Below are 10,211 nucleotides of genomic sequence, written 5' to 3'. Positions count from 1 at the left end.
TTATCTATCTGCACACTTCTGATTATTAATAGTATCCTGCACATATATTCATTTATTGTTAATCTCTGTTCATAGCTAATACAACCTGTATATAATGTTCATAGTACATCCATCTGTAAATATCACCATAGTTTTTCTATAACTGCACTTTATAACTTATACCTGTATCCTGCACTTGCTGCTATTGCACTGCTGATTAGACCTAAACTGCCTTTCGTTGCCTTGTACTTGTACATGTGTGATGACAATAAAGTTATATCTAATCTAATCTAATCAAAGTTGACACCGCTTTACACTCCTACACAATAGATTAAATCCAATGGGTTTTAAATCAATAAGAATACTTTAAAACACAGTGGATTTATTGATTTTATTACATAGATCTGGTTCGTATTTGTTTCATTTATGTTTAACTAACAAATATCAATCGCATGAAGTTTATCAGGTAATTCGATATTTTTTGAGCGTACTCGTTGTGATGTGAATGTGGCTTTAATGTAAACACATTAGTGTATTATTTACTTTGTTTACTGCCAATGCATGAAGGTTTTGTAATGAAACTTAAAATTATCAGTGGGTTTAAATATGGAAAAATATGGATAAACCCAACAGTTGGGTTGAAAATGTCATTTAAATGTAGTTTTAAAAAATTAACCCAATGTTGGTTTTGTCCATATTTTACCCAATGTTGGGTTAATACAAACCACCATTTGTTACATTGCAACACCAAGTGTTAATGGGTCTTCGTAAGTAAGTAAATAAATAAAAACCCAATGAAACCTTATATTTAAGACTTAAATAAAAATATATAATATTGTCAAAGCTTGAAATATGTGGAGAAATACAATGGAAAGATTTAAATAAAAGAACAGAAATAAAATATCATAATATAAACTTAAATAAACAGTATAACAGAAAACAACATGAACATTTCGCTCAAGTTTCAAGTTGCTTTATTGGCATTACATTTTGTACAGTATTGCCAAAGCATTTTAAATACGTATAAGATATGTAATATATTAACATCATCAAATTAATAAAATATACAGTAAATAAAAAATAAATGACAAAAAAAACAGATAATATATTCGATAATTACAACAATTACAAGAATATTAATAATAATAATAAAAAGTCTACATTATTCAAACAAGACAGGACACATTAGATTGACCATTTCTAATGGTGTGTATGGTGTATACATATGCAGCCAGTTTTAGACGTCAATTCATCCTCTTTAAATAAATGATAACATTTTTCTCAGTCATTATAATTGAAAAAGAAATTAATTAATGTTTCTCTCTCTTTCTCTGATTTAAAAACTGAAAATGTGTGGATTTATAACAATATGTTGTGCTCTGTTAAAGATGAAGATCTAATATTTACAAAATGGCTTGAGTAAAATTTACATTTGTTTATAGTGTTTATTTAAATGGTATGAAATAATGTAGAATTTTAAAAATCAAATCTCTCTCTCTCTCCAATTCAATTCACTTTATTGCCGTGACATACATGGGTACATATTGATGAAAATAATAACAACAATAATACTAACAACAAATAATATGTAATAAAATAGAAAGGAACATAGACAGCATACATCTAAAACAGTAAAATACATATATATTTATATGTCGCCAACTCAATGAACCGCCAATTTATCCAGCATGTGTTTTACGCAGCGGATGCCCTTCCAGCCACAACCCAGTTCTGGGAAACACCCATACCCTCTCATTCACACACATACTGACAATTTTAGCTTACCCAGTTCCCCTATAGCGCATGCATGTGTTTGGACTGTGTGGGAAACCGGAGCACCCGGAGGAAAACCACACCAACACAGGGAGAACATGCAAACTCCACACAGAAATGCCAGCTGCAACCCACTGCGCCACCGCATTTATTATTCACATTTATTAATTTATGATATATATTTCTCTCTCTCTCTCTCTCTCTCTCTCTCTCTCTCTCGCACACACACACACACACACTCTCTCTCTCTCTCTCTCTCTCTCTCTCTCTCCCTCTCTAATATGCGCAGTCGCTGATTCCTCTCATAGACTGACCTCACTCACAGCCCGCATTGTTTGCAGACGTTTTCCTTCAACACCAGCGTATTATCACCATCATCATCATCAGGTAAGCATATGTTAAAACTCCATTTCTGATTTCTATTCCAAACATGAAACGACGAATGCGTTTTACTATCGAAAAACTAACAATAAACATGATGAATTCAGTGAACAACGCACGCATGTGGGCTGTGTGAGACTTTCTGAGCGATTTATTAAACACTGAGGGAAAAAACTCGCGTGAGAAAAGCAATACTGTCTGATTTACATTCATATTTGATCTACATTCCCGTCGTAATATAGCTGGAGTGTCTGTATGAATGCATTCATTCAGCCCACAACCATCCATCCATCCATAAGCACAGGCTGCCTGTAGGAGATGATATCGACATGATGGCTGAACAATGCTCTGCTATAAAAACTGTAAATCTGTGTGCGCTTTGGGTACACACTGCGTGTCAATCGATGCTCCCATTGAGTGTGTTTCTTCTCCTGTCTGCCTTGAGAGACCATGCATGCTGTTTTGCACTGGAAGATAAGCGTAAGGTGTGTCATCTCAATGCGGCTTGGCTTGTGTTTTACGCAAAAGGTGCATTCAGTCGGTAATAAAGACCCGAGCGCGTTTACTATTGCGCAGAAACACACCAATCAAGCGTGTTGTGTGCTTTTCAGAGGATTTAACACTTGTGCTATATTATATTTGCATTTGCAATGAGAGTGTACGACCATATGCGTTGCGCTTGTCTTCAGGGGTGTCCAAATAAGTGTTGCAATTCTATTAAGTTTTTATTATAATTATTGTGACACACTTAGTCATTCCTGCTCGCTTGCGGGTGGAGTTTTCAACTGGCAGTCTGCTGAATGATATAGCCTATGTGTGATGCATCCCCCCCCCACCTCTTCGCCCCGCACAGAAAAACTCACTGAACGAAATGAATGAATGAAGGCGTGGATGCTCGCAGCCAAATATAGATTTCAATAACACGGATGTGGTTTCCTTGAGATCTTATAGCATTTACGTATTACATAGGCTATATTAATAATAGATGTAATATAGATGGCTTAAAGGGAACCTATTATGCCTGTTTTTACAAGATGTAAAATAAGTCTATGATGTCACTTGAATGTGCATGTGAAGTTTCAGCTCAAAATACTACACTAATAATGTATTATATCTCTCTGAAACTGACCCTTTTAGGCTTTGATCTTAATTGTGGTGTTTTGGTGACTGTCGCTTTAAATTTAAATGAGATGGTGCTCTTTTTAAAAGAGGGCGGAGCTACAAATGCCTGTGTGTCAGCATAGTGGCAGATTAAAAAACAGGACTAACATCCTTTGCTAATGACGGAGAGATGGTCACTAGTGGGTGGGGCTTTCCTCCTCTCATGACATGTACAAAGGGGAAAATGTTTTAAGTCTGATTATAAAAAATAACATTAATAAATTTTTACTATTAGAAGCTGGTTATATTCACAGACTGCTGCCACATGACTGTTTAAACCCCTTACAAAAGTGATTTTTGCATAATGGATCCTCTTTAAATGGTTTGTATATCCCAACCCAGGCTCATTCTGAAAACGTAGTCCCGTGGATGTTTCTGGAGATCGCGAAATACGTAGCCGGAGGTACGTACGGCTGCATTTCATTTTTTTAAGCGAACGCTGCGGGGCGGTGTGACGCCGTTCCTTTCGCCGCTTGCCGGCCGGCTGCTCACCTCCGTGTGGAGGGCTTTCCCGCTGCAACCAGTTTGTCCGGTTAGCTCTTCGTGTACTTTGGCAGACTCGAGGCACAGATAGGGGCTGACCACGACGACGACCGGGTTCGAGTCCGGGGAAGAGCGGTTCCAGAAATCAGGTAAGAAAACAAAAACAAAATCCAAAAAATAAAGCGAACAAGTTCATCACAGGGTGAGAGTGTGGTAAAATCCGAAAACGTGGTAAAAATCAGACGAGGGCTTTTCTTTTTCTGGACGGCTTTTGTGAATCGTCGTTGGTTGGGTTTAGGGACGGAGGAGGGTGGGTCAGCCGATTGGCCGGTCGCACGGTCAATCATTCTGTCATCCAGGCAGAAGGTTGTTCGACAGCGGCCTCTGGCGGGTTTACGCGAGAACGGCGCGGGAAAAAGCGCACACAGCGGCCTCTCGCGGACTCGCGAAAACAAAAACTGCAAAAATACGTACCTCCCGGGACCTTCCAGAAATGTCCATGGGACTACGTTCTCAGAATGAGCCTGGGTTGGTATATCCATATGCTCAACAGAACCTATATATGTTGAATATTTAAAAAAAATGAGGATGGTATCAGGCTCATTATTGATATGTACCCCTATATACATTTCTGTATACATGTCGAAAGTTTGGGGTCAGTTGTATTTTTATTTCCATTTTTTTTTTTAAGAAAATTATTCTGTTTATCAAGGCGGCATTTATCATCATTTATAATAAACAATTTGTTAAGTTGTTAAATATTTATACAAATTTTAATTAACTGCTTTCTTATTGTAGTTTTTATTGTAGTTTATTGTAGTATGTAGTTTCAAATGAAATTATTACTCCAGTCATTATTGCTTTTATTACTATTAACATTAATAATAATAATAATAATACTAATAATTAATATTAGAGTGATTTTTGAAGGATCATCTGACTAATGACTGCAGTAACGAAGCTGAAAGTTCATCTCTAAAATCACTGGAATAAATGATTAAATTAAATGATAAACCACTTTTGAACAGTTATTTTATAGTGCAATAACATTTCACAATTTTACCATTTTTACTGTATTCTTGATTAAATAAATGCAGCTTTGGTGAGCAGAATAAGCTAATATTAAAACATTTTACAGTCTTACTGATCCCAAACTTGTGTGTACGTGCAGTGTTTGCGAATCCGCCAGAGGCTGCTGTGTACGCTTTTTCAGATCTCAAATTTCTCTTGCGAGTGCCATTCGCTCCTTCTGTTCTTGCGTAAATCCACTAGAGGCTGCTGTCGACTGGCTGACTGACCGAGCAATCCCCCTTCTGTAAACCCAACGGTGTTTACAAAAGCAATCCAGAAAAAGAAAAGCTTGATTTTTACCATGTTTTCAGTTCTTACCACGTTTTCACCCTGTTGTTGTTTATTTTAATTTTTGGGTTTTGTTTTACCTGCTTACTGGAACCGTTCTTTGCCAGACTTAAACCCCTTCGTTGTGGTCAACTCATCTCTGCGTCTCAAGACCACCGACTTACGCGGCGAGCCACTGGGCAAACTGGTAACAGTGGTAAAGCCGTCCACACGGAGGTAAGCAGTCCGCTGGTATCGCACGAAAAGAAACAGAAGCCGTCAGTGGCATCATTCCACCCAGTAGCGTTCATTTTAAAGACGAAATGCAGCCATACGTAGCTCTGACTACATAACTCGCGCTCTCCAGAAATGTATACGAGGGTACATATTTCAAATGAGCCTGTGTTGCAACGTGCATTGCAAGATGCATTCTGCTGTACATTATGTGCCAGTGCCAAAGCATTGATTCAGAAAGGAGCAAATGTATTTGTGCTGATGGATTGACTGCAGATGGGCTCATGCTATACGTTTCTGCTTGCATTTCTGAGTATATATGCCACAATTCTCAATTTTACACTAAATTGAGAAGGAAAAAAGTCACATGTACTTTTTAATTTTAAGTGGAAACAGCACTGTACAAAATGCTGGGTTCCACACTATACCCTCATGTTGTCCCAACACAAATCATTTAAGTTAACTTCATAGTTTTTTTCTTACAAATTTAAGTGGATTAAACATAAAACAGTTAAGTTGTCCAAAACAACAGCTCATTTTAAATAAGCCAAAATAATCTTAGTGGGCTTCCATAGATGTTTTTACATTTTTACAAATAAATAAATAAATGCATATATAATAATAGAATACATAATAATAGAATAATAGAATATAATATAGAATAAATAATAATGCTCGTACTTCATTTTAACGTGCAATTCTTACTATTAAAAAACCATTAACTGTGCTCAGTTTGCAGCTTGTTGATAGTTAATAAGGTAATAGTTGGGTTTAGGATTAGGGATGTAGAATAAGATTATAGTTTATAAGTACCAATAAACAGTCAATATCTTAATAATAGGCAGGTAATAAGCCAGTAATTAATAATGAGAATTGGTCCTTAAAGTTAGGCGTTACTGTAATATATTCTTTCAAGTTATCTTCTGTACTGTGTAATGTAATGATTCTGTCCACATTGTGCTCCTGTTTTGTTATTTTGGCTCTTAATTTGTTTGTTTGGTTTTCTTTGGTTATATATATATATAATTATTATTCTGCTTGAAAGAAAATACAAAGTTCCAAGTAAACAATGGTGAGAATATAATTCCAAATACACTGTATAAAATGTATGGTTCCATATGAAAGAATTAACTAATTCGTTTTTTTTTTTACAAATTTAAGTGGATTGAACATAAAACAATTAAGTTGTCCCTCAAAAAACTCAAGAATTGTGTTGTTTCAGCTTGAACTAAATAAGTAGTTTGAACAAACAGCAAACGTCATTTTTTGAGTGTTGTCCAAATAGCAGCAAAAACAAATATAACATATTAATACAGAAAAAATACAGAATAAATAAATTAATGAGCAAATGAAAAATACGAAAGTTTTTTTATTAAGTTTTTAAAAATATTTTTTTAAATTAAAAACCTTTATTTCTAACTTGTTTTTCATTCAGTTAATACATTTTTCCCTTTCTTTTTTCTGGATGTACTTATTTTTTTTATAAATTCTAGACATACCGAAAAAAAGAGGGGTCTTTTTTTGCCAATAAACAACAACAACCCCCCCCAAAACATACAAAAAAGACTCACAATATCAGATTTAGAGGTGATTTTGAAAAAGAAATAAATAAATGAATGAATGAAGGATAGCACGGTGGCTCAGTGGTTAGCTCAGTCACCCTACTGCAAGAAGGTCGCTGGTTAGATTCTAGACTGAGTCAGTTGGCATTTCTGTGTGGAGTTTGCATGTTCTCCCTGTGTTGGCGTGGGTTTCCTCTGGGTGCTCCGGTTTCCCCCACAAGTCCAAAGACATGTGCTATTGGTGAATTGAATGAACTAAATTGGCTGTATTGTATGTGTATGTGTGTGTGACTGAGAGTGTATGGATGTTTCCCAGTACTGGATTGTGGCTGGAAGGGCATCTGCTGCATAAAAAATATGCTGAATAAGTTGGCGGCCAAAATGAAAATGAATGAATAAAAAGTATAAAAGTTTTTATTAATTTTTAATACATTTTTTATATTAGTTTTATTAAAAACCTTTATTTCTAACTTCTTTTTCGCTCAGTCAGCCAGCAAAGGATTATTTTTTCCTATTTTTCTGGACATACTTCTTTTTGGAAAAAATATGGAGATAAAGAAAAAAATATATATGAATTTTTTGCAAATAAACAACAACAAAAACTTCAAAAAACAAACAAAAAAACCCACAATATCAGATTTGGAGATTTCGAAAAATGATTCATTCATTTTCTTTCGGCTTAGTCTTCATTTCAGAAGTCACCACAGCAGAATGAACCGCCAACTTATCCAGCATATGTTTTACATGGCAGATGCCCTTCCAGCTGCAACCCAGTTCTGAGAAACACCCATACACACACACACTAATACACTACGTACAATTTAGTTAATCAATTCCCCTATAGAGCATATGTTTGGACTGTGGGGGAAACCGGAGCACTCGGAGGAAACCCACACGAACACGGGGAGAACATGCAAACTCCACACAGAAATGCCAACTGACCCAGCCGGGACTCGAACCAGCAACCTTCTTGCTGTGAGGCCACAGTGCTAACCATTGAGCCCTGTGCTGCCTTGAAATATGATACGAGTCAGATTTTCACAGAAGCTCTGGCTGCTGGAGTCAGATCTTAACATTTACATGACAGCCGATGATGACTTCAAAACTGCTGACGGAAGTGCTGTAAATGCTCATGCAGTGCTAAAGTCAGTATTATGTGAGAAACAGCGCAGCTCTTTGATGCACAGCAGAGCCGGCCGGCCGTGACTGCAGCACAGAGCATGAAAAGCAACAGACGAGACTGAGTTTTTCTGCTTTGATGGAGGAGAGAGCGTTTATTTGGAGATACTTGTTGATTTCTCCTGCATCAGCCTCGTCACATACGTGGTTACGCCTACGTCGTTACCATAGCAACCCATGCAGATCAGGCGGTAATGCATGTCTGGACACACAAATCTGATTTTATCACTTGCAATTAATACTGCAGACAGTTTTGCCTTGGAAATATCTGATTTGAGCAAAATAAATCTGATTTCCCTGCAGTCTGGACATTTGTGAACTGGAAACCGTGTGAATGTAAGCAGTGATGTGCTGTTATACGCAGTGGAAAATAATGAAACTACATTTTTATTTATTCAAAGTACATTTTTATATAGGATTGAGTGAAAAACAAATGGTTTCTGGTTTTACCTTTTTTATTTAATTTGTCTTAAAGCAAAAATAGCCATTCTGAAAGCACCAGCAGATAGTAAATATTTAGATTAATGTTATTCATTCATTTTCTTTCCAGCTTAGTCCCTCTATTACAGGGGAACCTATGGCTCGGGAGCCACATGTGGCTCTTTGACCAAACATATGTGGCTCTCCAGCTGTCTCTCTTCAATAATATTTCAGATATCAATTAAATAAAAAATAGAACTGTTACTAGAAATCAGTTTCCTATTGAAAATACAACTACAATTCCCTTTATTTAGTATTTTCTACAGCAAAATGAATAAGAACTCGGTTTACAATTAAAGGACGTTTCAACCAATGCGCATATGTGGTGCTGTGGTTTAACTTGAATCGCGACAACAGTAAAGGGCAAGTTATATTTCTATTTTAATTTACATTTCAATTGTAACCTCACACATGTAAATTCAAACATTTATGAGTGGCAAAAAGAAAAGAAACTGTTAATGCTTCATACATTTTGATGCATCATATTTGCTTATTTTTGAGTTGTGCATGGACATAAATAATGGCTTTGTTTATAAATAAATAAAGGTTTTGTTTTATACACACACCCCATATGATTAAAAAAAAATCCAAAATGGCTCTTTGCTGAAAAAAGGTTCCTGACCCCTGCTCTATTAGAACCTATCTCAATTCTCAAGGGGTAGGGGTGTCCAAATTCTCTTTAGCTAGAAGGCGTAGGGCTAAAGGGAAGGGGTGAGGGCTAAGGATCACACTCGTAACCAAGGGGTAAGAAAATTTCCGAGAATACACCAGCCACTGAACCCGGAAGTAAGGAGATCCACAAATTAGTATTTTTTGTCATTATTACTCATTCTTACGACAAACAAACATATGTTTTAATATATTCATAACCGCGTTCATGTTTTACCGTCATGCTTAAAAAAAAACTATAACATAAAAAAACGCTAAATCTCGCGATCTATTCACCTTATTCCTTGCCGACCAGCGGGCGCAGCCATTTGAATCTTTTTGGCTCGAGACTTCCGGTCTCATTCACTTCCATTCATTTTTAGACGTTTAAAACTGCTCGTTACGCTGCTTGATGTTGCAAACTGATATTTTCTTATTATATTATTCTACTTGGTCTGTATAGTAATGCAAACCTTTGTTTGTAGAGAAAGTAGTTTGACCGTTTTCTGCCGTTTATTATTCCTAGTCATTTCACCCATAGCGGACCTAATCGGAAGTTCTAAAACTATCGTGAAAACAGGCGCACTTCCGCATTTTAGAATAAGGTCAATAATCCCTATTAATAACTCCACAGCAGTCCCACAACATTCTGTGACTCGATGACACTGGAATATCCTGTCAGTAATGTCTAGTGGCTGAGAATGAGCTTTTTACAGTGTCTGCTCTAATGTTAATGTTGTGTTTGTGTGTTTACGTAGATGAATATGGCCACTGTGTAAATACACAGTACATTACGATCTTATTGCCACATTAGATCGTCATGATAACATAATATTTGCCTTCAGTGATTTCCTAATAAATACCAAAAAATAACACAACCGTAATAACTACAGCAGTCGTCATCATCTGATCTCATATGAAGCAAGAGATCGCGATGACATATGATGATGTGTGCCGGTGCTGTCCCAATTCTTAGGGGTAATTTTTGAAGCC

At 36.3% G+C, this 10,211-nt stretch overlaps 1 protein-coding gene across 2 annotated transcripts in view; it reads left to right on the top strand.

The window, feature by feature from the left end:
• Positions 1–2,061: 2,061 nt before the first annotated feature.
• Positions 2,062–10,211, top strand: part of rph3ab (rabphilin 3A homolog (mouse), b) — a 40,255-nt gene continuing 32,105 nt past the window's right edge. For both annotated transcript variants that reach the window (XM_056462469.1, XM_056462468.1), the window contains exon 1: positions 2,062–2,139. The gene's annotated coding sequence lies outside the window, so the exon portion shown is untranslated. The remainder of the gene's footprint in view (positions 2,140–10,211) is intronic.

The sequence above is a fragment of the Danio aesculapii genome, chromosome 7, assembly GCF_903798145.1.
Source record: "Danio aesculapii chromosome 7, fDanAes4.1, whole genome shotgun sequence".
Taxonomy (NCBI): Eukaryota; Metazoa; Chordata; class Actinopteri; order Cypriniformes; family Danionidae; genus Danio; species Danio aesculapii.
Note: the sequence above shows the minus strand (reverse complement) of the source record. Positions and strands in the feature narration are given on the sequence as shown.